Source organism: Nicotiana sylvestris, chromosome 11 (genome assembly GCF_000393655.2).
Source record: "Nicotiana sylvestris chromosome 11, ASM39365v2, whole genome shotgun sequence".
NCBI lineage: Eukaryota > Viridiplantae > Streptophyta > Magnoliopsida > Solanales > Solanaceae > Nicotiana > Nicotiana sylvestris.
This window is the reverse complement of record NC_091067.1, coordinates 41,774,185-41,784,543: the sequence shown is the minus strand read 5'-3', so window position 1 is coordinate 41,784,543 and position 10,359 is coordinate 41,774,185.

Genomic DNA, 10,359 nt, shown 5'->3' with positions numbered 1-10,359 from the left:
CGGATCATTACATGTTGAGTCTAATGTTCTAAATAACCTATCTATTTTCATTGAAGTGTAATAGTAGGTTATTGTTGAGACACTATTTTTGTAAGTTTTCTGGGCTAGAGTTAGTCTAGGAAGGGGTTGCTACAATTAGGTGAATTGTAGGGGTTAGGGTACTAGTGTTAGCCCCTTGGTTATTGAGTGTAACCTAAAACTTCTCTTTGAAGTTGGTGGATATTTGAGGAATATCCTACTAGGTAGGTCGTGGTTTTTACTCCCTTGAGCAAGGAGATTTTCCACCTAAAAATCTCTGTGCTGATTACTTTTCCGCAATTCTTCTTCTTTGTTTCTATTTAAATAGTTCAAAGAACTAGGTTCTTTGAAAATACGAAATTCAGGTAAGACACAATTCAACCCCTCTTCTTGTGTCTAAGTGTAGTCTAAAATAATACTACAGTTGGGTAAAATATAAAGATTTCGGGACTAGCTCATTTCATACCATTTTTGAGACCTGGACTCCATAGAGGCATTTTTTGGAGAGTAACATCTTCCCAACTTCATAGGTTAGTAACTTTAACTTGTTTTCATTGCTTTTTTATGAATTTATTTATCAAATCTAAGATTCATATAGTAGAAATTGAGAATTTTGGGTAGAATTTAGGGATCTTTTAAAATTAAGATTTAGACATCAAATTGAAGTCGAATTTTAAAATAAATCACATATTTATATTCAAGGGTGAATGGGTAATCGTGATTTGGTCTTATTTTCGACTTTCGAACACGTGGGCCTAAGTTGATTTTTGTTGAATTTTCCAAATATGTTAAAGATTGAACTTTTTTTTATTCGAGGGTAGTTTCTAAAGCATGTTTTGACTTGTTTGAACAATATTTATCTAGATTCGGATTGTTTGGGGACTTGTTCTAAAAAAAAGTCGTGTTGGATTGTTGATCTTGTTGCAGAAAAAGATATGTGTGGTTAATCTTGATTGAGGGAATTAGGGTGTAATTAAGTCTATTTTCTACATTATCCATGTGTTAAGGGCATCATATATACATGGTAATGAGTGTACATGTGTTGGCATGGGATAAGAAATAGCCTTATTTATGCCATGATAATTTGTGTATTATGTCTTCCCTACTTTAGATAAATCGTAAAACTCTTTGATTTCTCCTATTCATGTTATTTCCTTTGTTAAGCTTATTGTAATATTGGGTATTGAGATTGTTGAATTGTTGATTTGGTGGTTGATACTAAATTTTTGGTAAATTTACATATGACGAGTTATGTTCAAATACTTATATTGATGTTGAATATACTTCCCACCTTACTTGGTACTGTGTTATATGTGATGCTTGGTGAGGAAGAGTGAAATGCACAAACGGTATTGTCGTACTTGTAAGTTAGATTGATTGTGCACGAAGGTTATTTTCGTGCTTTATTCATATATCAATATCATTACACGAAGGGTGTTTCTGCGCTTGAAAGAAAGTGAGAATATGCACAAATGGTGTTTCCTTGTTGTTTGTTGGCTTTATTGTTCCTTACTTTGTTATTCGGATAGTTGACTTGGTCTTGTGATTTCGCAATTTATATTTTGAAAGGTTGTTCAGAGTTGTCGTAAAAGCATAAGTTGTGGCTTATTCAGTGACACCTTCCTTTACTTTCCCATTTTATGTTCCTTACTTGTGTACTTATTATCTTTCTCACACGTTATTATCTTGCCTTATACTTGGTACTTTACTTGTCATATCATATTTCTTGATATTATAACTGCTTAGGTTTATTTGTAGGTGTCTTGTCTTAGCCTCGTTACTATCTCATTGAGGTTAGGCTCGATACTTACGGAGCATATTAGGTAAGTTGTACTCATACTATACTTCTGCACTTCTTGTGAAAATACATACATTGGTACCAGCGGAGTCCAGATAGGTGCTTAGCAGATACCACGTAAACGACTCGAGGTATAGCTGCTTACTATTCGCAGGCCTTAGAGTCATCTTTCCATTTTCGTTGTACTATTTTTACTTTTCAAACAATATTATATTTTGTTCAAGACAATGTTTATGTAGTAAACTCTAGAAGTATATGTACTTGCGACTTCACGTCTTGAGATAGTTGAACATTAGTGTTGGTCTTAGACTTACCATGTATACTTCTGATTTGCTTTTACATCATGTTATTATCTCGTCATTAGTCATAAATTGCAGCTCTTTCATACTTTCTGTTGTGCATTGGCTTGCCTAGCAAGCAGTATTAGTGTCACGACCCAAAAGTTCCACCGTCGGGACCGTGATGGTACCTAGCATTTCACTTTCTAGGCAAACCAACATTAGAACATTCTATCCATTTTTAACAGTTTTAATATTAGTTAATGCGAAAAGAACTAAAACTACTGCAATAATCCAAAGTAATAATGCGAAAGATAAAACTACCTAACGTTTAATACATCCTTAAACCCGGTGTCACAAGTGCACGAGCTACTAGAATAGTACATACAAGGGTCTGAAATAAATACAAAGTTGTCTAAATGAAAATACACAACTGAATAAAAGAAAAGGGAAGGGGACTCCAAGAGCTACGGGCGCTGAGCAGTTGTACCTCAAGTCTCTGCAAGTTGTCCAATCCGAGCTCACTAATAACCGCCACTAGGACCGACTCCAAAATCTGCATAAGAAGTGCAGAGTTTAGTATGAGTTACAACCGATCCCATGTACTCTGTAAGTGTCGAGCCTAACCTCGACGAAGTAGTACCGAGGCTGAGGCGGGTCACGCACACTACAATATGTATGCAATATATAATAAAGACAGAAAAAGGAAATACGGAACACGATAAGAAAGTCAACTGCAAATAATAACTACAGCCTCAAGTAATAAGCCAGTGTCATCCAGAATTACCAATCCTTAACATTTCAAATGAGAATACTGAAAACCAAAATAACTCAAGGAAATAGAAACACATAGGTTATTGTGGCGCGCAACCCGATCCCATCGTACAACACATAATCCTCCCTTATTTCACCGTAATAACATCAGCAATAGCAAATAATATATATGTGTTGCAGTGCGCAACTCGATCCCACCATATATCAATATCAGTATCATTGTTAACCCTTATTCCACTTGTTGCGGCGTGCAACCCGATCCCACCATATCAGTACCAAATACTCAATGTGCACAGTCATTCTAATAATTCAAATCACGAGGACCTTTACGATCAATGTATACTAAACTGAACCAAAACGGAAACCTTGTACAATATGGAATCTACATAAGTAACATTACACAGTGAGACCGGTCCAGTAATTGACAATTAGAAGGTGCAATTAAGCCAATTTAAGCAAATAACATGGAATCATGAAACTATGTAAAGATCTAACATCATTAATAGGAGGAGACATTGATTAACAGGTAGAAGTTAAGTATGGAAAATATTTAAGGCATATACTCCCTCCGTTCACTTTTACTTGGCATGTATACTAAAAATAGATTTTCATTTTTACTTGTCATTTTACGCATATCAAGAGAATACGAAAAAAAAAATTGTTATACCTATAGTATTTATTACTCATTTCAAATCATTTTCTCAAATCCAATAAAATATGCATCATTTATATAGATATCATGGTAAATTATGCACTTCATTTATAATTTCTTAAGAGGCGTAAAAAATCAAAACGTGCCAAGTAAAAGAGAATGGAGGGAGTAACAATTAGGACAGGGAAAGAGATAATTAAGGAAAAGCGGAAAAATCAGAGAAAATAGATAATTCGGCAGCGTATAAGCACTCGTCACCTCGCATATACGCCGCTCACATGAAATTCACATGGCACATAGTCTGAGGGTTCCTAATTCCCTCAAGTCAAGGTTAACCACGACACTTACCTCGCTCCAAAGACCACTCAAGGCTCAACCACAACTTTGCCTTTCTCACAAGCCTCCGAACCAACAATATCTAGCAAATTACCAACCAAACAATTCAAAATAGGCCTTAGGAATTACCCATGATTGCAAAGATTCAATTTAGGTCACTATGAAAAAAGTCAACAAAAGTCAATTCTGAGCAGAGGCGGATCCAAGATTTTAAGATTATGGGTGCACTACTGACTTTACCATAAAATTGATGCTTGTCATAACGTCAAATAAATGTGAAATTTTTAATATTTTGTCATATGTCATCAACTTCACACATTTTGCAGAGAGATCAACTATACTCTTGTTAATATGTATTTATGTTTTCATTAATACTATAGTTTATAATCCGTGTAATTCAGTTTTTATCGTCACAATTCAACAAGCTTTATGGAATTTGACTAATCTTTATGTGCAAATTGCTTACCAAAAAATAAAACTATTGTATTTCGTACTAAATATTTGGAGACAAACGTTCAATGGTTTTATTGAAATAAATATATTTAAGCTCCTATAACTTAGACTTTACAGTTACATAAATTATTTATAGTGAAATAAATTTATAATGCTTTAAAATAAAGTAAACCTTAATTAGAATTTGGAGTTTTAATTTGTTATTTGTGGTGAAGCCTTGGAGATTAATCGTGAGGAGAGAAAAAGAAATAAAAAATGAAAGGACATGGTAAAAGAGAAAAATAGAAAAAAATATTAAAGGATGAAAAAGAAGAAAATTTGAACTAAATATCAAACTGGCCATAGGGTCTCGAATCGAATCCACCGATCGAGGCACCAAATGCCAATTTTGAGCATGGGTGCCTATTGCATGATACGACAAATCTGTACAAAGTTATAAGGAAATCCAATTTTAGTTGATGGATGCCCGTGCCCCACATTTCTTCAAGTGGATCCGCCCTTGATTCTGGGCACGCTTGGTCCAAACTCAAAATTCGGATCAAAACTTGATTACCCATTTATCCGAAGGCCCGGTTATTCAATTTGTTTTGGAATCCGATTTCAATTTGAGGTCTAATCCCAATTTCACAAAAATTCCTAATTCTACCCAAACTCCCAATTTCCACCACGAAAACACTAGATTTTATGTTGAAATCTTAGGAAATGTAATGAAGAATTGAAAGGAAATGGATTAGAATCAGTTACCAATGATATGGGGAAGAAGGGTGCTTGAGAAAATCGTCTCTAGGGTTTTCTTGCTTTGAAAATTTGAATAATGAACAACAATCCCGTCTAACTCAAGATTTACACCGTTGCAGATGTCGCAATTGCGATATCATGTTTGCAATTGCGAACATCGCAATTGAGAGAAAGAGGTCGCAATTGCGAACTCCTTCCCAAAGCCCAGTAATCGCATTTGCGACTCGCAAATGTGAACCCTGATGTCATCGCAAATGCGGACCATTCTTCGCAAATGCGAAGATCATCCCAACAGTGCTGAGTCGCAAATGCGACTCTACCTTCGAAAATGTGGAATTGGCAAGTTCGCAAATGCGAACTTTTACCTCACTAATTCGAGTACCCCCTATCATGCTTAGGATCGCAAATGAGATGGTCTCTTTGCAGATGTGAGATCTGCAGCAGACACTAGAAATTAAAATGCATAAGCTATGTTTTCTAAGTCCAATTCACTCTGTAACCTATCCGAAACTTACCCGAACCTTCGGGGCTCCAAACCAAACATGCACACAAGTCCAAAAATATCATACGAACTTGTTCGCGTGATCAAATCACCAAAATAATACCTAGAACTAAAAATTGAACACCAAATCAATTGAATCTTTTAAGAAAACTTTGAAACTTCTATTTTCACAATCGTACGTCCGAATCACGTCAAACCAACTCTGTTTCTCACCAAATTTGACAAACAAATCATAAATTTAGTAATGGACCAGTACTGGACTTTGGAACCAAAATACGGACCGGTATCAACAAATTCAAATATCAGTCAATTCTTAAAAATCATTAAAGTGTCAAACTTTCAATTTTCGATAAAAATTAATAACTCGAGCTAGGACCTCCGAATTCGATTCCGGACATACGCCCAAGTCCCAAATCATGATACGGACCCACCGGGACCGTCAAAATAGGAATTCGGGTCTGTTTACTCAAAACGTTTACCGAAATCAATTCAAATGGACTTTAAAGCAAAAATTTCATATTTCTATCAGATTTTAACATAAAAGCTTTTCGGAAAAACACTCGGACTGTGCACATAAATTGAGGAGGGCTAAAATGACGTATTTAAGGCTTCAAAGCACAGATTTGGGTTTTAAACATAAGATGACCTATCGGGTTATCACATTCTCCACCTCTAAAACAACCATTTATTTTTTCGAACGGATATAGAAAAGTGCCTGGGCTGATGAAAAGGTATGGATATCTACTCTACATGTTCGACTCGAACTCCCAAGTAGCTGCCTCGATGGGCTGACCTCTCCACTGCACTCGAACTGAAGGATAAATCTTTGACCCTAACTAACGAACTTGTCGGGCTAGAATATCCACCGGCTCCTCCTCATAAGTCAAATTTTTGTCCAACTGGATAGAGCGGAAATCTAACACATAGGACGGATCGCCATGATACTTCCGGAGCTAGACACATGGAATACCGGATGAATTACTAATAAGCTGGGTGGCAATGCGAGCTTGTAAGCCACCTTACCCACTCTCTTAAGAATCTCTAAAGACCCAATATACCTAGGGCTCAACTTGCCCTTCTTTCTGAACCTCATCACATCCTTCATGGGTAAAACCCAGAGCAATGCGCGCGCTCCAACCATGAATGCAACATCACGATTCCTATGATCGGTATAACTCTTCTGCCTGGACTGAGCTGTGCGAAGTCGATCCTGAATAATCTTGAACTTATCCAAGGCATCCTGTACCAAGTCTGTACCCAACAACGGAGCCTCCCCCGGCTCGAACCATCTAATTGGCGATCGGTACCGCCTACCATATCATGCCTCATAGGGAGCCATTTGAATGCTCGACTGGTAGATGTTGAAATAGGCAAACTCTGCAAGTGGAAAGAACTGATCCCAAGAACCTTTGAAGTCTATAACACAAGCGCGGAGCATATCCTCCAATATCTGAATAGTGTGTTCGGACTGTCTGTCCTCCTGAGGATGAAATACTGTGCTCAACTCAACCTGCTTGCCCAACTCATTCTTCACTGCCCTCCATAAATGCAAGGTGAACTACGTACCTCGATCAAAAATGATAGACACGGGCACACCGTAAAGAGGAACGATCTTGCGGATGTAAATCTCAGCCAACTACTCTAAAGAATAGGTAACTACCACAAGAAAGAAATGCGCTCACTTAGTCAGACTGTCCACGATGACCCAAACTGAATCGAACTTCTTCTGAGTCCATGGGAGTCCAACAACGAAATCTATGGTGATACACTCCCTCTTCTACTCAGGAGTATCTAACTTCTAAAGCAAACCACCAGATTGCTGATGCTTATACTTTACCTGCTGAGAATTTAGACACCAAGCTACATATGCAACTATATTCTTCTTCTTCCTCCTCCACCAATAATGCTTCCGCAAGTCCTGATACATCTTAGCAGCACCCGGATGAATAGAATACCTGGAACTGTGAGCTTCCTCAAGAATCAACTCACGAAGTGCATCCATATTAGGCACAAAAATGCGACCCTGCATCCTCAAAACTCCATCATATCTAACAGTAACTTGCTTGGCATCTCTGTGTTGCACTGTGTCTATAAGGACAAGCAAATGAGGGTCATCATACTGCTGCTCCCTGATGTGCTCAAACAAGGAAGATCGAGCGACTATACAAGCTAGAACACGACTGGGCTTAGAAACATCCAACCTCATGAACTGATTGGCCAAGGTTTGAACATCTAATGCAAGCGGTCTCTCACCGAATGGAATGAACACAAGGCTGACCATACTCACTGACTTTCTACTCAAAGCATCGGCCACCACATTGGCCTTCACGGAATGATACAAGATGGTGATATCATAGTCTTTCAATAGCTCCAAGCACATCCTCTGCCTCAAATTGAGCTCCTTCTAGTTGAACAAATACTGCAAGCTTTGATGATTTGTGAATAGCTCACACGACACGCCATAAAGATAGTGCCTCCAAATCTTTGGCGCATGAACAATGGTTGCTAGCTCTAAGTCATGAAAATGGTAATATTTCTCGTGAACCTTCAGTTGCCATGACACATATGCCATCACATTGCCACCCTGCATCAATACCGCATTAACTCCAATACGAGATGCATCACAATATACCGTATAATATCCTTAACCTGTAGGCAATACCAACACTGGCGCCATAGTCAAAGCAGTCTTGATCTTTTGAAAGCTCACCTCGCACTCGTCTGACCATCTGAACGGGGCACCCTTCTGGGTCAACCTAGTCAACGGGGCTGCTATAGATGAAAACTATTCCATGAATCGACGATAATAACCCGCAAATCCCAAGAAACTCTAGATCTCCATGGTTGAAGTGGGTCTAGTCCAGTTCTGAACTACCTCAATTTTTTTAGGATCCACCTGAATGCCCTCTGTCGATACTACATGCCCTAAGAAAGCGACTGAGTCCAACCAAAACTCGTACTTTGAAAACATGGCATATAACTGGATGTCTCTCAGAGTTAGAAGTACAATCCGAAGATGATGCTCATGATCCTCTCGATTACGAGAGTAGATCAAGATATCATCAATAAACACAATCACAAAGGAATCCAGATAAGGCTTGAACACCCGGTTTATCAAATCTATAAATGTTGTTGGGGCATTTGTCAGCCCAAATGACATTACTAGAAACTCATAATGCCCATACCGAGTCCGAAAAGCTATCTTAGGGACATCGGATGCCCTAAGCCTCAACTGATGGTAGCTAGACCTTAAATCTAATCCTCAACTGATGGTAGCTAGACCTTAAATCAATCTTCGAAAATATCTTGGCACCCTGAAGCTGATAAAATAAGTCATCAATCATCGGCAATGGATACTTGTTCTTGATGGTAACTTTGTTCAATTGCCGATAATTTATGCACATCCTCATCGATCCATCCTTCTTCTTCACAAAAAAAACAGGCGCACCCCAGGACGAGACACTAGGTCTAATGAAGCCCTTATCAAGCAAATATTGCAACCGCTCTTCAATTCTTTCAACTCTGGCAGGGCCATGCGGTATAACAGAATAGAAATGGGCTGAGTGCCCGGAGCCAAATCAATACAGAAGTCAATATCTCTGTCGGGTGGCATCCCTGGCAGGTCTGCAGGAAACACCTCTGGAAACTCACAAATAAGTGGCACTGAATCCATGGAAGGAACATCTGCACTAGAATCATGGACATAAGCCAACTAAGCTAGACACCCCTTCTCGACCATATGCCGAGCCTTCATATAAGAGATAACCCTACTAGTAGAATGGCCAGGAGTCCCTATCCACTCTAATCGAGGAACCCGACAAGGCTAAGGTCACCGTCTTGGCGTGACAATCCAATATAGCATGATAAGGTGATAGCCAATTCATACCCAAGATAATATCAAAATCTACCATGTCGAGAAGTAGAAGATCTACACTAGTCTCAAGACTTCCAATGGTAACCACACACAAAGGATAAACACGATCTACAATAGTATCATCTCCCACAGGTGTAGACACATACACAGGAGAACTCAAAGAATTACGAGGTACAACTAAATATGAAGTAAAATAGGATGACATGTAGGCATAAGTAGAACCCGGATCAAATAGAACTGAAGCATCTCTACTGCAAACTGAAACAGTACATGTGATAATAACATCTGATGACTCAGCCTCAGGCCTGGCTAGAAAAGCATAACATCGAGGCTAGGCCCCACCACTCTGAACTGTATATCTAGGACAGCCTCTAGTTGGGTGGCCTCCACCTCTAGCAATCTGACCTCTACCTCTAGCGGCCTGACCTCCACCTCTAACGGCCTAACCTCCACCTATTGCTGCCAGACCCCTACCTCTAGCTGGCTGAGCGAGTGTGGTGTAACCAATGCCGAAATCATGGCACGAGAACTCTGATATGACGTGCTGCCCAATATTCTTGGATAATCCTCCTAATATGCCCAAAACCACCACACTCAAAACATCCATCCTGGTGCTATGGCTGATGAAACTGAGACTGACCCAAACGAGCCGAATAACCACGATGATAACTCTGAATATGAGCTGCACTGATAGGAGCTGATGGTGCACTTTAGGCTGGCTGCCCAGAATGAGGCACACAAGGACCATGACTCCCTGAAGCACTTAGGGATGCCTGAAGCGCTGACTGATATGGCCTAGGAGGATGGCCCCGACCAAAAGTACCCTTGCCTCCAGATGAGGCGCCACAAAATCCACCGGAATGACGAGGCCTCTTATCATACCCATGACCTCTCTCCTGTGAAAGAACATCCTCATCTGCCTAGCGACATTAACAG